Below are 25,863 nucleotides of genomic sequence, written 5' to 3'. Positions count from 1 at the left end.
ATGTTTTTTTTAAAGAAGTCTCTTCTGCTCACCAAGCCTGCATTTATTTGATCCAAAGTACAGCAAAAACTGTACAAATATTTTTACTATTTAAAATAACTGCTTCCTATATGAATATATTTGAAAATGTAATTTATTTCTGTGATCAAAGCTAAATTTTCAGCATCATTACTCCAGTTATCAACATTTAAAACAACTTAGTACATTTCTGGATTCTTTGATGAAAAGAAAGATCCAAATCTTCATTTATCTGAAATAAAAAGCTTTTGTAACATTATACACTATAAACTCAAATTATGGGTGGGGGATTATGCCTGCAGAGAAAATTATTTTATTTAGCAAGTATGCTTTAAATTCATCAAAAGTGATGATAAAGGCATTTATAATGTTACAAGATTTCTATTTCAGATGAACGCTGTTCTTATCAACTATCTATTCATCAAAGATACCTGAAAAAAATTCTACTCGGCTGTTTTCAACATAATAAAAATAATAAATGTTTTATAAGCAGCAAATCAGAATATTAAAATGATTTCTGAAGGATAATGTGACTGGAGTAATGATGCTAAATATTCAACCTTGACTATTTCCAAATTTTACTGTTTTGCTGTACTTCAGATTAAATAAATTCAGACTTGTGAGCAGAAATCTTTTGACTGGTATTTCATTTCATTAATTTGACAGACAATACAGTGGTTTGTTATTTCCTAAATATAACATTATCATGGTTTCATCAATTGTTTTATGATTCAGAATGTAACTGAAAACCTGATAACCTGTTACTGTGACAACTTACCCCGTATTGTGTAAACAAATAGGGGATGTTGTTACATAAGGTCAGCGATTTTGATTTCCGCCATGCTACTTTTCTGAAGGGAAACATTCTCATTTCACCCCATTTGCCAAACGAAACATTTCACAATTTCTCCTAATTGGCTCAAACACACAGAAAACAGTCCATTTACCATGTAAATGTCAAACCTAACATCCCATTTTATTCTGAAATAGTCAGTATAGTCAGTCAAACAAATGACTCTGATGCACAACATGACCCATAAATCCTCAAAATGCGAGATCGTTTAGAAAGCGGCAGACACGATCCCAAACATCCATTAATTTCCTCAAATATCAGCCATCCTTCAAATGTGTTAGCGAGTGACACAATCTCGCTCTTTGGCGGTGGTCCGCTCTTGTCTGGAAAACACAGTAATCTTGATATACTATCAGAGGCTGCGGGCCAGTAATTCCCTCTCTGTCTTTGAGGGGTCCGGAGAGACCAGAACACACAAAAGCAATCATCGCACCGCTACGCCAAGCTTGTGTTCTACTTGTGCGGGGAGGACAACAGCAGTATCACAGCCATCTTTTCATGTTTTTTGCCAGCATCTCTCCTCAAATTACAGCAAAGGCGGGCATCATATGAGGGGCTGTGAGCCTGCGTGTTTGGCAGACATTGAGAGGCTTTTCATGCATATGTTCAGTATTCAGTCAGACTCTGGAGATTTCTTTGTCCATTACTCTACACTAAAAGAACACTGGTTTGGTTTTTGTGACCGCAGCAGACGCATGTGAATAACCCAATTTGAGAATCTGATTAGGGCAGACATTTAATGAATCAGTAATATTGGATTTGAGAAAATCTGTGTTGCATTTTTCAAGCCAAAAAAGAACTTTAAACATGTTAATGAACACTGCATCAATATATAATATACACGTATAGTAGAATTAGATTTCTACAGTGGTGCTTAGTGCTTACCCAAGCAAAACTCACTGCCACAATGTAGCACGTTCTGGGTGGTTGCCAGGGTGTTGCTGGGGAGTTCTGCACAATTGTGGACAGCTGCCAAGGCTTTCCTATACATTGTTAGCATGTTCTGAGTGGTTGCCAGGGTGTTGCAATGCAGTTGCCAGGGTGTTTTGATGGCTGCTAAAGTTTTGCTAGGCAGCCAGTAATGTTAGAGTGTTTTCATTGTTACTATGTAGTTCCCAGCATGTTCTGAGTGGTTGCTGCTATGCAGCTGCCAGGGTGTCCTGATGGTTGCTAGGGTGTTGCTAGGCAGCCAGTAATGTTAGTCTGTATTAATTGTTACTATATAGTTGCCAGCATGGTATGCTGTGGTTGCCAGGGTGTTGCTATGCAGCTAGTAATGCTAGAGTATTTTAATTGTTACTATGCAGTTGCCAGCATGTTCTAAGCAGTTGCAAGGACACTCTGATGGTTGCTGGGGTGTTGCTATGCAGTTGCCAATGTGTTCTGGTGGTTGTCATGGTGTTTTTATGCAGCTGGTAATGTAAGAGTGTTTTAATTGTTACTATGCAGTTGCTAGTATGACCTGAGTGGTTGTCAGGGCATTGTTACTATGCAGTTGATAGTATGTTCTGAGTAGTTACCAGGGTGTTGCTATGTGGTTGCCAGGGTTTTCTGATGGTTGCCAGGGTGTTGCTATTCAGCTGGTAATGCTAGAGTGTTTTAATTGTTACTATGCAGTTGCAAGCGCATTCTGGTGGTTGCTAGGGAGTTGCTATGCAGCTGTTAATGCTAGAGTGTTTTAATTGTTACTATGCAGTTGCTAGCATGACCTGAGTGGTTGACAGGGCATTGCTATGCAGTTGCTAGGGTGTTGTTATGCAGCTGGTAATGCTAGAGTGTTTTAATTGTTACTACGCAGTTGCTAGCATGACCTAAGTGGTTGTCAAAGCATTGCTATGCAGTTGCCAGATTGTTGTTATGCAGCTGGTAATGCTAGAGTGTTTTAATTGTCACTATGCAGTTGCTAGCATGACCTGAGTGGTTGCCAGGGCATTGCTGTGCAGTTGCCAGGGTGTTGTTACAAAGCTGGTAATCCTAGAGTGTTTTAATTGTTACTATGCTGTTGCAAGCACGTTCTGAGGGGTTACCAGGGCATTCAGGTGGTTGCTAGGGAGTTGCTATGCAGCTGGTAATGCTAGAGTGTTTGAATTGTTACTATGCAGTTGCCAGCATGTTCTTAAGGGGGGTGCCAGGTTGTTGCTATGCAACTGTGCTAGAGTGGTTTAATTTTTACTATGCAGTTGCTTGCATGTTGTGAGTGTTGCTATTGCTATTCAATTGCCAGGGTGCTCTGGTGAATGCTGGGGTGTTGCTATGCAGCTGGTAAAGCTAGAGTGAGTCGTTGTCAGGGCATTGCTATGCAGTTGCCAGGGTGTTGTTACACAGCTGGTAATGCTAGAGTGTTTTAAGTGTTACTATGCAGTTAAAAGCATGTTTTAAGTAGTTGTTGCTATGCGGTTCCTGGGTTTTTGATGGTTGCCAGATTCCCATGTTACTATGGAGTTGCTAGCATGTTCTGAGTGGTTGCCAGGGTGTTGCTATGTGGCAGTTAGGGTGTTCTGAATGGTTGTTAGCCTGTTGCTATGCAGCTGGTAAGGTGTTAATTTTAGCATGCCTTTAAATTCTTTGCTAAGGTGATGCTATGCAGTTGCTAGGGTGTTCTAGGGTGTTCTGGGTGGTTACTAGGGTGTTGTTTTGCAGTTGATAAGGCAGATTTATTTTAGAATGCTGTTGCTAGAGTTACTGAGCATTGCATATTAATCCTTTGCCAGGTGTAAACTGTCAGGTCTGAGTAACAGCACAGCTCTCCCTGACAAGTCAAACAATCTGAGGTAAAATTCATATCCATAACACAAACTACAACAGCCTCTTAACTCCTAAGAGAAACAATAACACTGAAGAACAACACACACACACACACACAAAGAAATATGTGCTTTTTATAACCTGATTAGAAAATGCAAGTCTTTGCACACATTGTCAGAGCTTCATAAGTATCATTCATCAAGCCGACGTCTTTTCTTTCTCTCTTTCCTTCGTGCCTTCTTCCTCTCGCCCATAAGCACAATTAGCCTCTCTGCCCGCAATAACCGCACAAAGCCGATGGGGTTCACAAGCTTATGAGGTCGTTGACAAGTCACTGGAGTTGAGGTATTGAAAACACACACACTGTAAATAGCTGACGTCGCCCTGCATGCACCCAAAGGGCTTGCACGTATTGATTGAAGAGAGACATGGGTAAATAGGAGCCAAAGAGGTCAGAATGTTTTTTTTAACAAACCCAAGTGTGCAACAGCCCTTTCCTGAGTGGACATGTTTTGGTTTAAGGGCAGAATAAACCTTCAATAGCATTTTAACGTGTTAAGGAACAAACAATGTAGTCTTTGATGCTTCCTCACGTCATCCAATCAAATCCTCTGCTGCAAAACACAAGATCTAATTATGGGTATGATAGAGGCAGCCAATGAGTATGTTATTAATTTGGTGATTATGACTAAGTTTGAATAAAATGCTAAGCAGTATATGCTGTACAGTGGCTAATATATAAAAAAAAAAAATCATATGTAAAAGTAGAAGTTTGCGATATGCTGGTAGACGCGATTAAACAGTAGAAATTAGTCAACCGGTAGAGATTTTCCACAATTTTTTCTATATGTATATATTGTATCTCACGTGACATTTCTGTATTACAAGGTCACGAAAGTTCATTTGGATGAGTTTTTAAGCATTGCAGTGTAAAACCAAATTCTGTGAGCCATGTATTTGCGGAGATCCAGGATATTTACGTGTCTGTGAAGAGAGGTGACGGAGTCTAAAACAGCAGAGAGCGCACCCTGTTTATTTTACAAAAGCACATTGTTTCCTTGTTATTATGACTATACAGAAATAAAAGTAGACCCTTTGCAATTTTAAAATGATGGAGGAGTTTTTAAGTTCTTTTCGCAGTCATCAAGAAAAAAAACGAAACAGACCGCACCGGTGAAGGTTAACAGAGTTGTCGTGGGATGTTTGTTTTTATGTCTACATTGTCCCACAGCAATATTAAAATAGTGTAGATTAGTGTACAATGTTTTATTCATTTACCATATTTAATCTTGACGGCATCCAAGTTATTTCACACATTTAAACATTTTTCTAAAAATTAACACAATAGTTACTTTCCTTGGTAATTAGTTACTTTTATAATGATGTAACTCAGTTTCTAATTCAGTTACTATTTGTGATAACTAGTAACTATAACTAATTACTTTTTTAAAGTAATGTGCCCAACACTAATCGTGATATAAGATTTTAGTCATATCCAGTCCCTCCAGAAAAACGCGATTATGCGATCGCATGATTCCATGCATAATCAGCCAAAGTCCGCATATTTATGCGGGGGACGCATTTTTTTCAAATACGCCGCACTTTCGCCGCATAAATTGCAGATTTCCGCGCGCAAAATATGCGGGCTTGCATGATTTCATAATCCCATTTCCGTTTGGGTCTTTGTCTTCGTTCTTTCGAGTACTATTGTGGTCGCGCGTTGCCGCGACGTTCTGTCTTGCCTCACTTCATTTTCGCGAGCCTGACCAGTCCACATCTAGTGTATTGGACATCGAGAGATTGTGAGACCCGAATATTAATCCGTGTGGCCGTTTGGCCACCCCCGCACTGTTTCAACTGGAGGACTGTGTTTGTGGGGTTCGTATGGTACCATTAGATTGTTGTGTGGATGAAATTATAAGTTGATGTGAGTGGTTTGAGTGTGGTCTGTTTGTTTATTGTTGGAAGCGTGTGCGAGTGTGTATATGTACGAGTGTGTGAGCGTGAGAAAACGGTACTAAGGGTTGTGAGTTTGCGTGATCTTATGGAGTAAATTTTGTTGTGTGTATATTGTTGATGGACCAGGTGTAATGTGATTGCATCTGTTATTTTGTTGCTTTTCTATTTTTGTTGATCAATTTTTTTTTTTTAATTGATTTGATTTGATTTATGGTCATTTGATTTTTTTTTTGTTTTTTTTGTTTTTCGTGTTTAGATGATTTTGACTTATGACTATTTGATTGTATTCTTTTTGTGTGTGTGTGTGTGTGTGTGTGTTTATTGATTTGTGTCAATTTGATGTTGATTTTGTTAATTTTGTTGGACGGGCTAAGGAGTGCTGACCACTCTAGGTCCATGTTAATGGGTACCCTTGTTCACTGAGTGATTTTGTTCTTCTGATTTTTACACGTGTCATCTGAATACACGTGTGTTTGTGGTGAAATGAGTACATTAGTGTACGTTTGAAGTGCGTAGTGAAGTGGAATTGGGGTAGGTTGGTTATTTCTCCTTGCCATCTGATGTGCTACTTTTGATTTGTCTAATTTGTTTATTTTTTTGTTTTGATTTGGAAGCCATATTAACCCCTTGTGTCCTAAATTGTGTCTCTGTGTTTAGCTTTTATCCCAGTAATAATAAAATATTGTATCTTTTTTTCTATATTCACGTCTCTGCTCTATTCTTGTGGGAACAGACCTGGGTGTCTTTGACCATTATTTCCCTGGGAGAGATTCCCAGGGTGGAGTAGTCGATGTTATAATTATAATTGAGTCCAGAATAACGAAATTCACCCCTTACGGTGCTACATCTGGCAATAAGTGTGTTGGGGGAATCACTTTTTTCTCTCTTTTTCACCAAACCGCAGTTTTTGCAAGTTCCCGCAGTTTTTGCAAGTTCCCGCAATTTCATCGCATAAAATTGCATAAATATCCCGCATATTCATTCGCATTTTTTAAGAAAACGTGCCGCATAATCAAGGATTTTTGCCCGTAACAATCACAAAAAAACGCCGCGTTTTTCTGGAGGGACTGCATATCGCCCACCCCTAAAGTGAAGCTGTATACATTAGCCAACAGTAAACATTTCAAACAGTAGTACAATGATGCGTACTGTGCACATACTACATAATGCATAAACAGTACATGAATACAATTTTGTTGAAAAGTTTGGGGTCGGTAAGATTTTCTTTTTTTTTTAAGCAAGGACGCATTGAATAGATCAAAAGAGACAGTAAAGATAATACAAAATGTAACAAATGCTTTCCTTCTGAACTTTCTATTCATTAAAGTCCACATTTTACACAAAAAATATTATGCTGTTTCAAAAATATTACACTGGTTTTCAACACTGATATAATACAAAATATTTCTTAAGCAGCAAATCAGCATATTAGAATGATTTCTGAAGGGATCGTGTAGCACTGACGACTGGAGTAATGATGCTGAAAATTTAACTCTGCATCAGAGGAATAAATTACATTCTAAAAAATATCCAAATAGAAAAGAGCTACTTTAAATTCTAATAATATTACACTACACATACTAAAATACTGTAGAAATAAGCATCGCATACTTTTCCAAATGATCCAAATCCCAATCTTTCCTTTGTGGACCCACAATTCTCTTCTAGCTCTAAGGCAGTATGACTCACTTTTAAAGCATATGAACACATAAACCAGAGGGAGGAAAGAACCAACAAGTTATTAAACGGCTTCTCCCCTGACTCATCATCTCGCTCCAATATGTGTAAAACACTATACACCTAAGGGACACCAACAACAGCAGCTGACTGACAGCATTAAAGACACCAATGAAGGCATTTTATAAAACATTCAAAGAACAAGCATTAAGAGTAAAAGTGCAATTGCCAAAACACTCAAACGCAATAAAGCGAGTGATGGAAAAAAAAAAAACCTCCTCCACCTGTTTTCCCCAAGAAGAGCGAATCACTTTCAAACGAGCAATCCAGCCCACCACGGCTGGCTAATTAGTCCCTTTGGAATGCCCCTCGTGCAGATGGCAAGATGTCTGACATATTTATTTTGGTCCTTCTCGTCAAATCTCTCCTTTCTCCAGTTCTCAAACTCACCCTCTTTCTCTGAACGGAGGCGGTAAACGCATTTAATCCTGCAGATGTAGAGTCATACAAGTTCTCCAGACTCGCTTGACCTTGCTGCGTGGATGTAAGTGCGCTCATATGAAAGAAGCGAAGAGAAAACAAAATTACAGAGCCTCCCAGGTAGGCGAGTTTCCCCACAGGGCTCGAAGGAACCGGGCACACGAGACTCACGTCTGCCAGCTCGCCATCCACGGGAGTGCAGCTTAAGATCTAGACATCTGCTGGGTGAAGTGGGGAATCAAAGATGGAGAAGGTCTGAAAGGAAAGAGAGAGGAAGAAGTGCACACAGGAAGAAAGGAGGGCCTCAGGTGTAGTTATGGGTCCACAGCACCATTGATGGGCCTTGACAAGCAAGAGCCAGGAGGGGAAAAACAGAAGTTTGGGCGCTAGGCAATTTCCACAAATAGGATTCAAAATGGGTCTGAAGTACTGTATTAGTTTCCTTTTTCGACAAATGCTCACTCATAGGATGTGCTTAACCTTCAAAATGTGCTAAATATTACATTACATTTATTTTCTATGAGGTTTTTGAATTTTGTGATCCTATTAAATTTAGGACATGTCTCAACACAATTTTAAACTTTGATTTAAAGGGGTATTATTATGCTTTATTTTGTTTTGGGGGTGCACGAGAACATGCTCTTATGCTTGGTGGCTCGCAAAACGCATTATTTTTCACATCATTTACATTTACAAATGGCTCGATTAGTTCCGGGTTTGATGAAGGTTCACCTTCCGAAAAACTAAATGTGCTGTGATCGGTTAGCAGTCCCACTGCGTTGCAATTGGCAAACAGCTTAGAAGGCGTTTGAGTCCTGCCACGCCCTTTCCCAAAGCAGCAAGTTCCGTGTACAACTGCGCAAACTAGATTAAAGTGATTCTTACGTTTCAAATATGGATATTTTTCTTACAAAAGCACATCGGATCGCTAAAGGAGGCTTTTACTGACCCCTCCAGAGCCATGTGAGGCACTTTTTATTATGGATCGACTTGTTTTGGACTGATAGAGAGACACAATTGTCTATGCCGTTCTAAAGCTTGGGAGAGCCAGGATTATTTTTAACGTAACTTCAATTGCATTCGTCTGAAAGAAGCAAGTCATATACATCTAGGATGCATGGAGGGTGAGTAAATAATACACTACAGTAGTGTTGGTCCTATCGTCAGCCTGTGAGATCGCTGATACATGATATTATCATTATTGTGCTAATTTATTTATTTACATCCCCGAAACCAGCTCCAGTATAAGGCTAGTGAAGCTATCTACCCTGTATGATGAATAAATCTCTTACTCTTATGATCGTCACTCTAGTCAATGCTTGTGTTTACATAGCCGCGGCTCCGCATGTGTTTTGACCCTCTATACCGCACACGTCAACAGCACGGCTCCAGCATGGCTACCGGAGCAGTTTGCAGACACTTTAGTCAATGCTTGCGTTTATACGAGCCGCCTTGTGGCTCGCTGAAGCATCCCAGAAGCGGCTGTCCCATCCCTAAAGTTAGGCGAATCCCCCACTCGCCAACACTTCAAATTTCCAAAGGCGGGATTTATTTGAATGATATTCTAATTGACCGCGTTGTAACATCATAGCATCCGGAAAACAAACACTGTAGTCCAAAGGAGCCATTCGTTGTAGTTCTAGAAAAGGGATTTTTCAAAAACTAAATATCTCCCTTTGGAGTGGACTTTGAGATTTGTAACTTTGTAGATGTTTTTTATGCCCAAACATACGTAACACACACTGGCTAAAATTCAAAAAGTAAAAAAGCATAAAATGGACCCCTTTAAAGAGATAGTTGACCCGAAAATGAAAATTCTGTCATTAATTACTCACCCTCATGTCGTTTCAAACCCGTAAGACCTTTGTTCATCTTCAGAACACAAATTAAGATATTTTTTATTAAATCCTAGAGCTTTCTGACCCTGCATAGACAGCAACACAAGTAACAGGTTCAGAAATATAGTAAAGACGTTGTTAAAATAGTCCATGTGACATCAGTGGTTTACGAGACTACCACGACGCATGCGTGTGGTGCTGCTTCATCAAAAGTATTTGTGTTCCGAAGATGAACGAAGGTCTTATGGGTTTGTAATGACATGAGGGTGAGTAATTCATGACAGAATTTAAATTTTTAAGTGAACTATTCCTTTAAATCAACATCAAAATTAAGGGGATATTCGACCCAAAAATGTTCTTGAAATATCTCCTTTTATCACAAAAGCAAATCAGTCATACAGGTCTGTATTTGTAACAACATAATAGAGAATAATTGATGGCAATTTGACTTTTTATAAGTCTATGTCTTTAAATAGACTATATATATATATACACCATAGTGCAGAGGTCACCAAAATTGCTGCTGGAGGGCCGGTGTCTTACAGAGTTTAGCTCCAACTTACCTCAACACACCTGCCTGGAAGTTTCAAGTATACCTATTTAGACCTTGATTAGCAGGTTCAACTGTGTTTGATTGGAGTTAGACCTAAACTCAGTAGGACACCGTGTGGTGACCCCTGCCATAGTGAAAAACAGGGTTGCAAACGTAGCTTAAATTAAGCTTCCACTTTATAGAAGCTAGTCTATTGTGGACCAAATGTCTAATTTTCTTCAAAGGATTGACAACAAATAGCTTTCAAATACTAGATTTTTCTAAACAAAGAACAATTTAATGAATGTGGACAATACACAAATGTATTCATCCACAGAACACTGTCAGGCAGTATTGTTATCCTTGACTCAACAATGCGATTCATTTTTGAATCAGAAACACTATCAAAATGTGTTTGTCTTGAAGTTAATAGGACAACATATGGTAGGCAGAACGCTTTTTCTGACACTGTCAAACATGTAAAACAAGCCTTTTGGTTCAATCACTGTGAAAACTTCTAAAACCAGGCAATATGGGAACTTCAAAGCTTGGCGTTTGATGGCAGTTGGTGAAATCAATCGCAATATGTGACGATTTTCTTAAATGGATTCTACTGCTTTTGAGTTCAAACCAATGTGCAAAACAATGGCTTTTAGTTGTCAGCGTTTTAAGGGAATTAAGAAATTGTAGTGATGCAATCTGTTTGGCTTTAATGTTCATATGATAGTTAGCCAAACATCTAATATAAAAATTCAGAGATGAGCCAACCTTAGTTATCACATGAAATGCAGAAGCTGGTTCTGAGTCAAAGGATGATATCTGATGCTTTATAGTTTACTGACTGCCAGATATGACTGAGCGACTAGAACATTTTGTTGTTAGAATAGAAAAAAAGATGAGAAAAAGGAGAGAATGCAATACAGATACAAGAAGAGAAAAAGAATTCTGCATGATTACACACCTGCATGAATGTGAGAACTGAACATCAATTTCCCTGCAGCTTCAACACAGGCTTTTCAAGAGGTGGTTGTTAAAATACAGGGAAAGCTAGTCGGAGTCTTGCATTTCTCCAAACTGCACACTGATTGCATGCATTTTACAGAGCGAAGAATACAAAGGGTTTTCTTTGTTTTTCTGGGTGATCTTTCCACTTCGTGGCACAGCGGAAACTCCTCACAAATACTCCTGTACTCTTCATTTCCAGATGAATGATTCTGCAACATGCGCTGAGCCACTGGAAATCTGTCTTTAGTCTACCTGTAAATGTCTGCTGGAATCAGCAACGAAATGTGCAAAAGTGATTGGTCCTGTTGGTATACAGTGGTGAAAGTAAAGACATGTTAGCATCCAGTTGCCTTATCCTTATAAGCCAATATTACTAAACCTAGGCTTAGTAGAGCATTTGATGTGATTATTAGTAAGGGTCACACACACACACACACACACACACACACACTTGTTTATCTAAAGCCGCCCTATGGATTCGTCTGACTCATTCTGCAAGTGTCTCATTCTCCAGGTCTCTTCTCACAGGTCCCGCTGAGAAACAGAGGTCAGAGATTTCGGATTTTGGACTAGCATACAACTCCAGAGAGAGAGTAAGAGCGGAATGTCAAATATGATGTCATATCAGAGGACATTTTTTGCTACAGGTGGAAAAATACAGTGTGAACAAAAAAAATAATGGAATCATTTTTTTTGCACCAGAAGACAACTATAAATAGGTTAATTAATGAAATAAGAAATAACAAAGTTATTAATTATGATTATATACTCAGAACTACATTTTAATTATTTCTTTAATTAAAAAAAGTTGAATGGTGAAAGGAAAATGGTAGATGGATTAAGAAAATAACCCTTTTATTATGTTCTAACCTGATTTTATTTCAAACTAAATATATTAATTTAGCTGTTAATTATAAAATTTAATCCTATTATTTCAATTATGTGTCCCCATGGATTTAATTAGTTTTTGCATTTTCCAGCAAGAACAACTGACCCTATCATATTTTCATAAAAATGTGCTACAGAAAAGGAAAATAAAGTAACCATCAAGTGCAGTCACATTCTCTTACAGTGGCTCAAAACTGTGTGTCCTACCTAGGGCTGTCACAATTCATCAATTTAATTTGTGTACTCAGTTTTTAAAAAATCCTCGATTGCATTTTACCTGTGTCGAGTAACCGGGTAAAATGCAACAAAAATACCGGAAGTGGCGATTTCCACGAACGAGAATCCATGACACGCATTATAACACCATTTTACAAGACTGCATGATATATTAAACCCATTTAAAATCATAAGGCATAATGCTATTATGAATTGACAAACGGTGCGATTAAATTTAATTAATATACATGCAATGCAAGTTTAAAATATGCGCTTAATTATTTGCACGCTTGTAGGTTATGTACATGCGTCTCAAAGAGGCTCCATTCACAGTAAATGCTCCTCCACACAAACAGTTACCATTTATGTTACCTGTCATGATTAGTCAATTCTATTTGAGTATTTGATTTTAGAAAATCCTTGATTTCATTTTGCCCGCGTTGAGTAACCGGCAAAATACCGGAAGTGTTGCATTTCAGGGGAATTTTATTAGACCGTTTTCCAAAGCTTCATGATATATTAAACCCATTTAAAAATCACAATTAAGCATAATTGCAAATTCACAAATGCTACGATTCAATTCAATAAATATACGCAATGCAGGTTTAATATATCCGCTTAATTATTTGCATGCGTGTAGTGGATCTCAAAGCGGCTCTGTTCACAGTAAATGCTGCTCCACACAAACGGTTATCATTTACATGCGCAGACATTTTAAACTCTATTTCATCAGATTAGTAAGGTAAATCATTTATAAACCCAAGTAAACTACATATACATCAATATCTTTCTCGATATGCTAACGGTTCATCGCAAATTCAAAATAAAACTTTAAAACCTCATTTACAAGTTTTGATGTCTACATATTCAAGAAATTACAGTGGCTGTAGCATTTCTGTCGTAAAGAAATGGCCTAATATTAAAGATTAAGTGGACATTACATGTTGTTTAGACTATATATTTAACAATGATTAGATCGTGCAGTAAAGTGTAAAAACAATCATCAGGCCGTTGGCTCTCTTTGCAGTCATTTGTTATAATGCATAATGTACTTTAGCTCAACTGTTCATAATACATTATGTATTTTAACAGTTTTGTTCAATAAAACCACGATTACTCTCTTTTAATACCTAATTTGAATTAATTATTGTTACTGCATTGCTTTATTGTATATAACTCAATTAATCGTCAGATTACTAGCCATACTCCTAACCAGACGTGACATATACATGACAAGCAGTCCAACTCTGTTTCAATGAGATTTCAGTGTAGAAGGGACTAACTCAGATTGTTAGAATAAAAACACATGGATACCCACTTATTTCTTAATGCTTTATCACATCATGTTTCATTATGACATTGTTACAGTAACGCTGTTCTATTTATTTCATTTTATTTTAAAGGTGATTCCATTTCTACACTATTTGTGGAATTAAAAAATGCCTGTGGCTATGTCAGACCAAGAGCAACGTTTTAAAAGGAAAAATCAACCTACAAATGGCCTACTTAACAGCAATCTCTGCACACGAACATATAGGATAAGAAATATATTTCAACATTGAAAAGGGACACACCCTTAAAGGAGAAGCTCACTTGCAGAACAATAATTTACAGATCATTTACTTACCCCTTGTCATCCAAGATGTTCATGTCTTTCTTTTTAAAGAAATTATGTTTGAGAAAAACATTTCAGGAATGATCTGCATATAGTGGACTTCAACGGTGCCCATGAGTTTCCAAAATGCGGTTTAAATGCAGCTTCAAAGGACTCTAAACGATCCCAGCCGAGTAAGAAGGGTCTTATCTAGATAATTTTCGGTTATTTACAATTTATATACTTTTTAACCTCAAATACTCGTCTTGTCCAGCTCTGCACGTACTCTATGCATTCCGGTTCAAGACAAACTCGAAAAACTCCCATCTTATTTTCTCCTCCAACTTCCAAATCGCCCTACATCGCTGCAGAAGTACCGACACAGTGTTTACAAAGTGAACGTGCAAAGAAGGTAAAATGCCCTTTACAAAAAGGTAAAACAGCGATGTAGGATGATTTAGAAGACAATTCTGCTTTTTTTGGGGAAAATAACCGATCGTTTTGCTAGATAAGACCCTTCTTCCTTGGCTGGGAGCCCTTTGAAGCTGCATTTAAACTGCATTTTGGAAGTTCAAACTCATGGGCACCACAGAAGTCCTCAAGAAGTTCTCAAAAAACTATTTCTTTACGGCTGAAGAACGAACGACATGAATGTTTTGGATGACAAGGGAGTGAGTAAATTATATGTCAATTTTTGTTCTGGAAGAGAACTTCTCCTTTAAACATGTAAATTCAACTAAGAGCTGACATCTAGTGCATTTCCCACAAGGCCAAAGTCTCTAGGACCCCAACGAAGTGGCTTCTGAATAACCAGAGCAATCAGTATGCGACCCAGACTGCTTTTAACTGTTTCTTTGATCTGAAAATTTGGCTCTGGCTTATTTTTAAAACCTCCCCACTTTCCCTGTTTGCAAACTACTAGTATTTTTCCCCTCATCAAAGCCCAACCGCTCGCTCCTCCGCCGACCGAGATTTCACTCAAGCAGATGATTGCTAAATGCTAATGCTAAAGCACGAGGGGGAAATCTGACACAAATTGAAAGCATATTGAAGGCCAGAAGAGCCGTAATGCGATCAAAGGCATGCTGAGTGGATCTCCAGGCTTCCCCCTGTGCTTTTCAGCTGACACTGTGTCTGCCTGAGCAGAAAATTATGCTTCTGTTTTTGTCAGTCATAAGAAAATACTCCTCCTTCTAACTGTGAGCCCCGGAGTCTGAAAGCTCTAATGCTGATGACAGAAACCCATAAATTGGCATGAGACAGAGTTAAGAGTTGAAATAAATACCTGCTTAGAGGCATTAAAAAATTCTTGATTTAAATTCCTTGCACAAAGTAAAGCTTTACAGTAGTGTATGAAGTAAAAAAAAAAAAAAAACTGTGACGCATTGCATTCCAGTTTGCATTCTGTTGTTTAAAGAAAAATGCAAGGACAAAATGAGTTAAACATTATGGCATTATAAAGACGCCAAGTGACTCATCCAAGTGGGCTTGGGCTGCTTTTATTTAGCCGTTTTCTCTCTGATATTCTATACAGCCATAAAATGGACATTCTGGGATTTCTTTCAAAACATTTTTGTGGGTTTTTGATGGTGATGCATGACTGTCTGCTACACCACACAGTGACCAGACTGCCACAAGCAAATTAACATGTATTCAAATTACTTTCTAAAACTTTTACATGTCTAATAACTCAGATCAACAGTTGAGTATGATAAGCAGGTGATTTTGAAGTATGGTTTAGTTTCTGAGCATCACACGACACCATACTGTTGCTTTCGCAAGTGTCAACTCACGGCTTTCTCATGGACTCAAACAGAAACCACTTTTTACTGTCCATTAACATCAGACCACTCTGCTCTCCCATCACAGGCAGATCACCATGAAATGTTGGACACTGCAGAGTTTGTATTGGAGAAGTGCTAAAACAGAATGATGTGCTGTGATATTCACTCTACGACTGCGAGTGATCGATAATTGTGTTTTCTTTTGCACTTGTCATCTGTACAGACAATAACAGCAAGAGTTTTGTACTGTAAGACACAGATGAAAGAATGACGCAAGAAATGACATACATTGTCTGAAACACTGTTTTCTGCATCCAGGTTTCAGCTGTCTACTACACATCTCTGTATATTCAAATTGTACCTGTGAAAACGTACAAAAAAAATAAATAAATAAGTGTCACTCCAATTACGTAATTTTTCCTGTTTTTTGGGAGAAATTCTGAAGCAGTATTAATTCAATTGCATCATATAGATCATTCCAGATATGCAGTGCCTTCTAAACTAAATCAGACTTTTAGAAACAAATTTCATAAAATTCAAACTTGATTTACACAGTGGTGAAAAAAGGAGAATAGAATAGAATAGAATAGAATAACTGCCATACGTTCTTCAGAAAAATCCTTCAGGTCCCACAAATTCTTTGTTTTTTCAGCGTTTTTATGTATTTGAACCCTTTCCAACAATGACTGTATGATTTTGAGATCCATCTTTTCACACTGAGGACAACTGAGGGACTCATATGCAACTATTACAGAAGGTTCAAACACTCACTGATGCTTCAGAAGGAAAACCCATGTATTAAGAGCCGGGGGTGAAAACTTTTGAACAGAATGAAAATGTGTACATTTTTCTTATTTTGCTTAAATACCATTTTTTTTAGTACTACCCTTTAGAACCTAAAGAAGACACATTTTTCCAAGAAAACAAAGTAAGTTACATTTACCCTGATCTTCAAATTCGAAACTTTTTTTCCCCTCAGCTCTTAATGCATAATTTTTCCTTCTGAAGCATCAGTGAGTGTTTGAACTTTCTGTAATAGTTGCATGAGTCCCTCAGTTGTCAGTGTGAAAAGAAGGATCTCAAAATCATGCAGTCATTGTTGGAAAGGGTTCAAATACACAAAAACGCTGAAAAACCAAAGAATTTGTGGAACCTGAAGGATTTTTCTGAAGAACAGTGGGCAGATTAACTGTTCAGGACAAACAAGGGACTCATGAACTCATGATTATCCAAATGATAATATAATGGGGACATTAACAACAGATAATATGGGGACATGAACAGTTGATAAAATGATGACATGAGCAGGACTGACAAACACAGACTTATAAGCATTACACCGGCTGCCTTGCTCTCCAGAAACTGTTGTACCGTTACTATCAGCTTGTGTTTTATTAAGCACTAAGCTTTTAGTAAGTAAACAAATGATTCACGTTAATGGGTTGAGAGCAGCAGAATTGAATCTAAGCGAACGACGGAAAGGCAAAACACGAACTCTCAGCCCTGCTTTGGCTGTGTTAATAGGCCTCTTTAAAACACCTGCTGTGAAGGTCTGCAGAGCCAGAATGCTGATCTAGGATCAGGAATCTTTCTCTCTTCACATTAGTCTTAGTCAGCAAGCAGAGAGAAGACGGTGTGCCCCTAGACCAGCGCTGCCTGGTGAACAGCCTCCTTGCATTATTCACAGTACCAGTGGACAGGTTTCGCTGCTCCATTTGCTGCCCTGCTGTCAAGAAGCAGCGAGCATGCAGTCTTACATTATTGACCAATGCAGCCTGCAAAGGGGAAGCAGGCAAAGGGAGGTAGAGAGAGCAGGAGAGTCCACAAAAGGGTTAGCAGGATAATCTGAGTTTAAAGGGGCGCTTTTTGCACCATTGTACCATGGGAAAAACACCACTTGATGAGTAAGCAGAAGGAATAATAGAACCACAAAATAAAGCAGAAGAATTACCACGGCCTACACGTTCGCCAACACGCTATGATTATTCGATTTCTGGCATCAGCAAGTCATTACACACTAACAATTTAACTGGGAAAGGATTTTCTTTATGTGCTTGTCCTGTTCAAGTTTTTTTTTGATACCCTAAGCTGGTTTATGGACTCAAACAAATTCAACTGACATGGTTTTCTAGAGCAGCACACTCAATCCACCTCGCTCTGCAACCCACTCTCTGTTCCGGCGAAATCACAAAATAGAATGCAATCAAAAAAGTGGCCTCATTTATAACCAAAAAATAAAATCACATTATTAAAAGTCACATATGCACTCCATGACCACTCAAGTCAAAATCAAAAATATGGGATATTTTTTCCCATTTTATCTACCAGCTGAAAACAACAATACCCTTTCTCTGGTAAAATATTTTGTTCTGCTTTCCAGTTATTTATATATATATATATATATATATATTTATATATATATATATATATATATATATATATATATATATATATATAGTAAATGTGACCCTGCACAACAAAACCAGTCACACAGTAAGTAGCACGGGTATATTCGTAGAAATAGCCCACAATAAGTATGGGTCAAAATCATAAATTTTTCTTTTATGCCAAAAATCATTAGGATAGTAAGTAAAGATCATGTTCCATGAAGATATTTTGTAAATTTCCTCCTGTAAATTTACCAAAACTTAATTTCTGATTAGTAATGTGCATGGCTAAGAACTTAATTTGGACAACTTAAAAGGCGATTATCTCAATATTTTAGTTTTGTTTTGTTTTTTGCACCCTCAGATTGCAGATTTTTTAAATAGTTGTAGTTTTTGGGTGAAATATCTCTTTAAAAGTATAGAGACTGCAAGAGTTTGAGTGTGTTCTGGGCGGTCGCTTATTAATTCAAGTGAAAAGAACACAATTCCAAGTATCTAGATATGGTTTGAGTCCCTCCTTCAATGTAAGCCTGTGGGATTTTACTACTCATTTTATCATCTGCCAGGTGAAAATTGTAAGTCTGACCACTTAGAAAAGTAATAGCACACCTCTCCTCAATATGCCACATGATTTGAGGTAATATTCATGTCTGGAGCACAAATGCTGCAGGATGAGTTACACTTTCGTACTTTCAGTGGGACTAGTTTTGCTTCTTTTTTTAAGAAACGAACAATAGTAATCATGATATGTTCCTTAGCAAGCAGCACTCATTTTCAAAGCCTTGCAGATGACATTCATTTGTACTGAATCGGCACAACATGTTTGCTTGTTTGCGAAATGTGAAATTCCTTTCAAGGGCAGCTAATAAAAACCGCTCCAGCTCTTAGCCTTGTGAGACGCCGCTGACATTAATTAGATATGTAATTGAGTTCTCTGGAATGTTTAGACAAGCTAATTCTCAGAGCAATTTTGAGCCTTTATTCCTTTATTTCAGTTGTTAACGTTCCACAATCTTGAATTCTTTAAAATCATTACGTTCTTTTCACAGGACACTCCTGAGGCATACAGATCAGCTACTCAGCCAGACCAGCACTTAAATGAAGCCAGTTATAGAGAGACACTACAGTATGTAACACAGCACAAATACAATAATTTATCCAAAACTAGCTACAGAATCCAAACCAGAGTATTTAAAGCTGATACACTCGAAAAAGTAAGTTTATTTTTGGAATCTTTGATCAGTTAACAATTAAAATGAAATATTTTTCTCAATGAAAAGAACATTTTAAAAAAATTAAAGAACCTTTTTCATTATAAAGGAGCTTTTGTATAGTGGAAAGGTTGTTCATTGAACCACAGATGCCAATTAGGAGTGTACAGTATCTCACAAAAGTAAGTACACCCCTCACATTTCAGCAACCATTTTAGTATATCTTCTTAAAGGTCCCATATTGTCAAAATCGAAATTTCCTGGCTTTTTTCATGATAACTGAGGTCTAGGGGTTATGTAACTACCATATGAGTTTCAAAACAGTCAATCCACAGTAAACTGCACACAGCCTGCTTAAAGTAGCTGTTCATTTTCACGAGCCACTGTGACTTTCGTAAAGATGTGACGTCCGATCTACTCAGTCACCGCCTTCAGTCACCACCCCAAGCACCAACCACCGTCCCACCCTCCTTTTGTCAAACCCAGACAATATCGTGTCCATAACATTGCTAAGCAACAACAACACGAAATCAAGTCGAGAAAACCCTGTTCAGTCGATAGATGTCGAAACTACATCATTGCACAGGCTTCAGAACAACGTGAATATAAGAGACCACTGGCACGTCAACTTCAGCCTCTTTCACACAGCGATTCCGGTAAATACACGGATAATGTGTCCCATGATTTGTTCCGGAGTTGTTTGATTTGGTTCATTCACAGTTGTTTTCCGGAATCTGTGCGTGCTTTACACACAACCCATAAAGACATGTGACGTTTGGATGTGAGATGTAATGCGACGCATACGTTTCACCTAACTAACCTGAACAAACTGTGCTTCAGCGCTGATAGTGAGCAGCTGGCTCTGGCCGATCGACACTTCACTCCACTTTGCACATATTTTTTCGTCGTGAAGAGTCGCATGATAACGTGCATCATCACTACAACACTGCCTTTATGGTTCTGGCTTTTGTTCACACAGCACTCGTTCCCGTAATTTTCCAGAATCAGCGCGCATTGTGAAAGGGGCTTTACTAAAGCAACAGTTATGTAGCTTACTGCATTCGGTGTTTGAAAAAGAAAAAACATTAATGATCATTCTGAAATATCCTGTTGAGTTTCAGCAGGCTAGGCTCTCTCTATGGCTCTGGGCTCGGCTAAAGCATACATAGTCTCGCGTAGCCAGACCTTCAGACTGACGTCTTAAGGTCTGGAATACATGGCAGCTTTAATTGGCCAAGGCCCGCCTATAAGGCCGTTTGACCGACATGTCAAACAACCAATCACAGTTCGTTTCGTTCAGCGTCACGTTTCGGGGCGTAGAAATGTCCCCACAACAACTGACTGGCATGCAACAAGTCAGTCATTGAAATAACCAGCATTGAAAGTTAACGAAGAAGAGGGAGAACAAGCAGTAAGTCAGTAATTTGTTCGCGAACGTCGCAAATGTGTTTAACAACAACGGCGTCTGCATAAGCACCTTTTAGCAAAACGCCGAGTAAACCAGTCTGCGCTTTGTTTCCCGGCGGACCGAAAATAAACGCGACACTCGCGTGTTCCGGAAATCCGGTCAAATTCAACTAATCAGATGACGACTTCGACATTCCTGAAGTGTTTCCAGTTAAGTGTACCATATGCATCAGACGTTTAGCCAACGTTCCGTGGGCGTGACGTCTGAGGCTGAGACTAAAGCATACATGACCGTAGTTACCTGTGGTTGGCCTGGCTGTGCGTCACTCAGAAAACAACAGGCCAATCAGAAGAGAGGCTCATGAATATTAATTAGATGGGCCAAAATCGACCTGTTTTTGACAGAGCTCCTAAAAAAGGAGCTGTAAAAATATATTGAGATGGATTTTGGCACTTAAACCGCAAATATATATTCTTAAGGACATCAACAACTAAAATAAACCTCCAGAAATGTGTACAATATGGGACCTTTAAGGGACAATATTATAGAAATAAAACTTGGATATATTTTAGAGTAGTCAATGTGCAGCTTGTATAGCAGTATAGATTTACGGTCCTCTGAAAATAACTCAAAAAACAGCCATTCTTGTCAAAATAGCTGGCAACAAAAGTGAGTACTCCTTAAGTGATAACACCAGTATGTTGTTTATTCATGCAAAGCCACATGTCCTATTCATCATGTTTATGTTTTTGTCTGCATGAAAGGACTATGTAAAGTTGTGTATCTTGTATTAGAGCAGTTAAAATTAGGTGCTTTAAGTACAATTCTCTCATACTGGCCACTAAATGTTCAACATGGCATCTCTTGGCAAAGAACCATCTGAGGATTTGAGAATTAGAATTGTCGCTCTCCACAAAGATGGCCAAGACTATTAGAGGTTCAGTAACACCCATAAACCGGGTTACACTACAGCGGTCAGGGTCTTACAGAGGTTTTAAAGATGGGTTCCATTCGGAACAGGCATTGCAAGGGTCGATCAATGAAGTTGAGTACTCGTTCTGTTCCTCAGGTGCATCACCTGGCTTCAAAAAACATATGCAGAGTGCTGCCCGCATTGCTTTAAAGATTGCAGAAGTAGAAGGTCAGCTTTTCAGTGCTCAGACCATACGCCGCACACTGCAACAAGTCGGTCTGCATAGGCGTCATCCCAGAAGGAAGCCTCATCTGAAGCTAGCTCACAAGAAAGCCCACAAACAGTTTGCTGAAGACAACCTGTCCAAAAGCATGAACTGCTGGAACCATGTCCTGTGGTCTGATGAGACTATAAGATAAAATTGTTTGGCTCAGATGGTGACCAGCATGTGTGGCGATGCCCTGGTGAGGAGTACCAAGAATATTGTGTCTTGCCTACAATCAAGCATGGTGGTGGTAACATCATGGTCTGGGGCTGCATGAGTGCTGCTGGTACTGGGAGCTGCAGTTCATTGAGGGAAACATGGATTCCATTATGTACTGTACATTTTGAAGCAAAACATGATGCCTTCCCTCCAGAAACTAGGCTGAACGTTCCAACATAATCTCAAACACACCACCAAGATGACAACTGCCTTGCTGAGGAATTTGAAGCTGAAGGTGATGGGGTGGCCAAGTATGTCCCCAGACCTGAACCCTATTAAGCACCTGTGAGGCATCCTGAAGCGGTACTGTAGGTGGAAAAGCACCATGTGTCTAACATCAAGCAGGAGTGAGGAGTGGAAGAGCATCCCAGCAACAACCTGTGCAACTCTGGTCAATTCCATGCCTAGGATGATTAAGGCAGTGTCAGATAACAATGGTGCTAACACAATATACTGACACTTTGGACAAGTTCACTTAGGGTGTACTCACTTTTTTTGCCAGCTGCTTTAACAATAATGGCTATTTGTTAAGTCTTTTTCTATAATGCTATACATGCTGCACATTGACTACTCTACAATATATCCAAGTTTAATTTTTTGTAGTATTGTCTCTTGAGAAATTATACTAAAATGGTTGCTGAAATATGAGATACTGTATGTGTGCATGCATATGACTTGGTTTTGTACAGTTTTCAGTTGACAGACAAAGAAAACTAAAGAAATGATGCAGTTAGAAGTCAAACATGCTTTCCAAAGACTCTTTGTAGACCCTTTCAAGTATTTTGCACTCAAAGTTTTCCACTTTGATTTATTCATACAGTCCCGATGTTTGTATAAATTTGATGCTATGCATAGAGTGTAATATTTATTTTGCCTATAGCTGTCTTGCTGCAAATTTACACTCCCCCGCAGCATTACGGAAAAACATTACTGGGTATCATCACAAACGAACGTGTTACATAAAGCTGTGTTTACCAGTGCTGTACTAAATCAGCAGTTGCTTTTATGACACACGAAATGTTTTGCTGTTATCACTGTGATTCCGAAACACATTACTAGAGAAATAAACACTCTTTCCATATATTATTCATAATTTAATTAAAGACCATAAGGCTTTATTTCAGCTGTGAGGAAACTCCACTAAAGACAAAAAGCATATATAGCAGACAAACAGAAATATATGTTTGAACATACAGCAGCCCACAAACTGGATTTGGACACTTAAAAGAAAAAGTACAGGCACAAATTCTGTCATCCCTATGTTTTTGCATATCTGAGTTTCACAAGATAGATGATGAATGGGGGACTAAAAAAGCAGCATAAAAGTCTATATGACTTGTGCGCAATATTACAGTACTTTGTGGTGGGACAGACTGTAAATTAAATAATTTTTCAATAAAAAGTTTTCTATCATATCTCTCATTCCTGAAAATATGCACATATTCAAAGTTTCCCACATAGGAAACCTATAAGAACCAACGACATTTTGACATACCATATTTGAATATATGCAAATAAGCAGCACTGTAAAAGGATTATTTTAAAAAATTAATTCAATTTATGCATTTCTCCCCTCACACAAAGCTATTGGTGGTTTCAGAAAACTTGGAATGAAGTACGAGTTAAAGGGATAGTTCAGCCAAAAATTAAAATTACTCCATGATTTACTCACCGTCAAGCCATCCTAGGTGTATATGTGACCCTGGACCACAAAACCAGTCAGTAGCATGGGTAATATTTGTAGCAATAGTCAACAACACATCGTATAGGTCAAAATTTATTATTTTTCTTTTATGCCAAAAATAATTAAGATATTAAGTAAAGATCATGTTCTATGAAGATATTTTGTAAATTTCCTCCCATAAATATATCAAAACTTAATTTTTGATTAGTAATATGAATTGCTAAGAAGTTCATTTGGACAACTTTAAAGGCGATTTTCTCAATATTTAGATTTTTTTTTTTGCACCCTCAGCCAAATATTGTCCTATCCTAACAAATCAATGGAAAGCTTATTTATTCAGCATTCAAACAATGTGTAAATCTCAGTTTCAAAAAGTTTACCCTTTTTTTGTGGTCCAGGGTCATTTATGACTTTCTTCTTTCAGATGAATACAATCGGTATTATATTACAAAATGTGAGTAACAATCTGAGTTATATTAAATAATGTCTTTGCTCTTCCACGCTTTATAATGACAGTGAATGGGTGTTGAGATTTTGAAGTCTAATAAATTGCATCCATCCATCATGAAAAGTGCTCAACATGGCTCTGAGGGGTTAATAACGGCCTTCTGAAGTAAAGCAATGCAACTGTGTACGAAAAATATCCATATTTACAACTTTATAAACCTTTGAATGATGGATGGACGCACTTTATTGGACTTCAAAATCTCAACACCCATTCACTGCCATTATAAAGCTTAGAAGAGCCAAGACATTATTTAATATAACTCAGATTGTATTCATCTGAAAAAAGAAAGCCATATATACCTAGTATGGCTTGAGAGTGAGTAATTCATGGGGTCATTTTAATTTTTAGGTGAACTATGTCTTTAAAATAAGAAACAAAGTCATACAGGTAAATACTGAAACAAGTAAGTATCTGCTCATAAACGAAGCCACTTTAGTCACTATGAATAACAAAAAATCATCCATTTACTAGTTTGCAGATACAAATAGTAGTCACATTTTTTAAAAAGACGTCGCTATGCAGTTCATTTTTACTTACAAAGTGCACTTTGATGGACTTCTAATGCTAATACTCCTTTAACAAATGTATTCCTTTTGAATATCAGAGAACAACTGAGGGATTCCGGGAAAGATTGTGCTGTCGGCAAGCCATCTGCATTAGTCTGTGCTTGCTTATGTGTAAAATGAACAGAGGGAAGAGCTGGGAGGGGAACAGCGTTCTCATTGCTTGTGAATAGATGCTCTTGACATTGCATTAAACAGACATAATTGCCATTTAACCCCTTGCAGGTAGCCTGGGGCAGGGTGCTGCCTGCACAATTGCAGTTCCAAAGCGCAGAGTTCAGGGGCGTAGCCCAGGGGCCACCCAGGTGAGGGCAAAACATCTATTTATTTCTGTTTTTATGCCGACTCTTTTTTTTTTCTCCTCATTATTTTTCCTCTTATTTATTCAACATCAAACTCTCACTCTCTATGTCTTTCTTACTTTTCTGAACAAGACTTTACATAAACGAATAACCTAGCTTATAATAAAAAAATGCTCTGGATTCAAGTTCAGCGTAAAATGAAAATCCTGTCATCATTTACTCACCCTCATGTCATTCCAAATCCATTTGAGGGTGAGAATACCCACCCACAAGATTTAAATTGGTGATTTAAGTCAGTATTCCTTTGTCTAGAACAGTATAATACAACTAAAAATGACTTGTACAGCTTAAAGAAGACATTTACTTCCAGAACAAAAATTTACAGATAATGTACTCACCCCCTTGTCATCCAAGATGTTCATGTCTTTCTTTCTTCAGTCGTAAAGAAATTATGTTTTTTGAGGAAAAAATTTCAAGATTTTTCTCTATATAGTGGACTTCAGGATGCAGTTCAAATGCTGCTTCAAACAATCCTAAATGCAGTTGTAAATGATTCCAGCCAAGGAAGCAGGGTTTTATATAGGCACAGGTTTTTTTTTTATTATTACAATTTATATACTTCTTAACCTCAAATGCTCATCTTGTCTAGCTCTGTCTGAACGAAATGTCGAAAAACTCCCATCTCTTTTTCTCCTTCAATTTCAAAATCATCCTACATCACTGTTTTACCTTTTTTGTTAAGGGTATTTGATCTTCTTTGCATGTTAATTACATACCCATTAATAATTACCCGTTAATTACATACCCATTTGTA

The 25,863-nt window shown here is 38.0% G+C and overlaps 1 protein-coding gene across 1 annotated transcript in view; it reads right to left on the bottom strand.

The window, feature by feature from the left end:
• Positions 1 to 25,863, bottom strand: part of tafa3a (TAFA chemokine like family member 3a) — a 135,257-nt gene that overhangs the window by 51,532 nt on the left and 57,862 nt on the right. The gene's annotated exons all lie outside the window — the stretch shown is intronic.

Source organism: Garra rufa, chromosome 12, assembly GCF_049309525.1.
Source record: "Garra rufa chromosome 12, GarRuf1.0, whole genome shotgun sequence".
NCBI classification, from domain to species: Eukaryota; Metazoa; Chordata; class Actinopteri; order Cypriniformes; family Cyprinidae; genus Garra; species Garra rufa.
The sequence above is the reverse complement of the archived record's forward strand: the minus strand, read 5'-3'. Positions and strand labels throughout refer to the sequence as shown.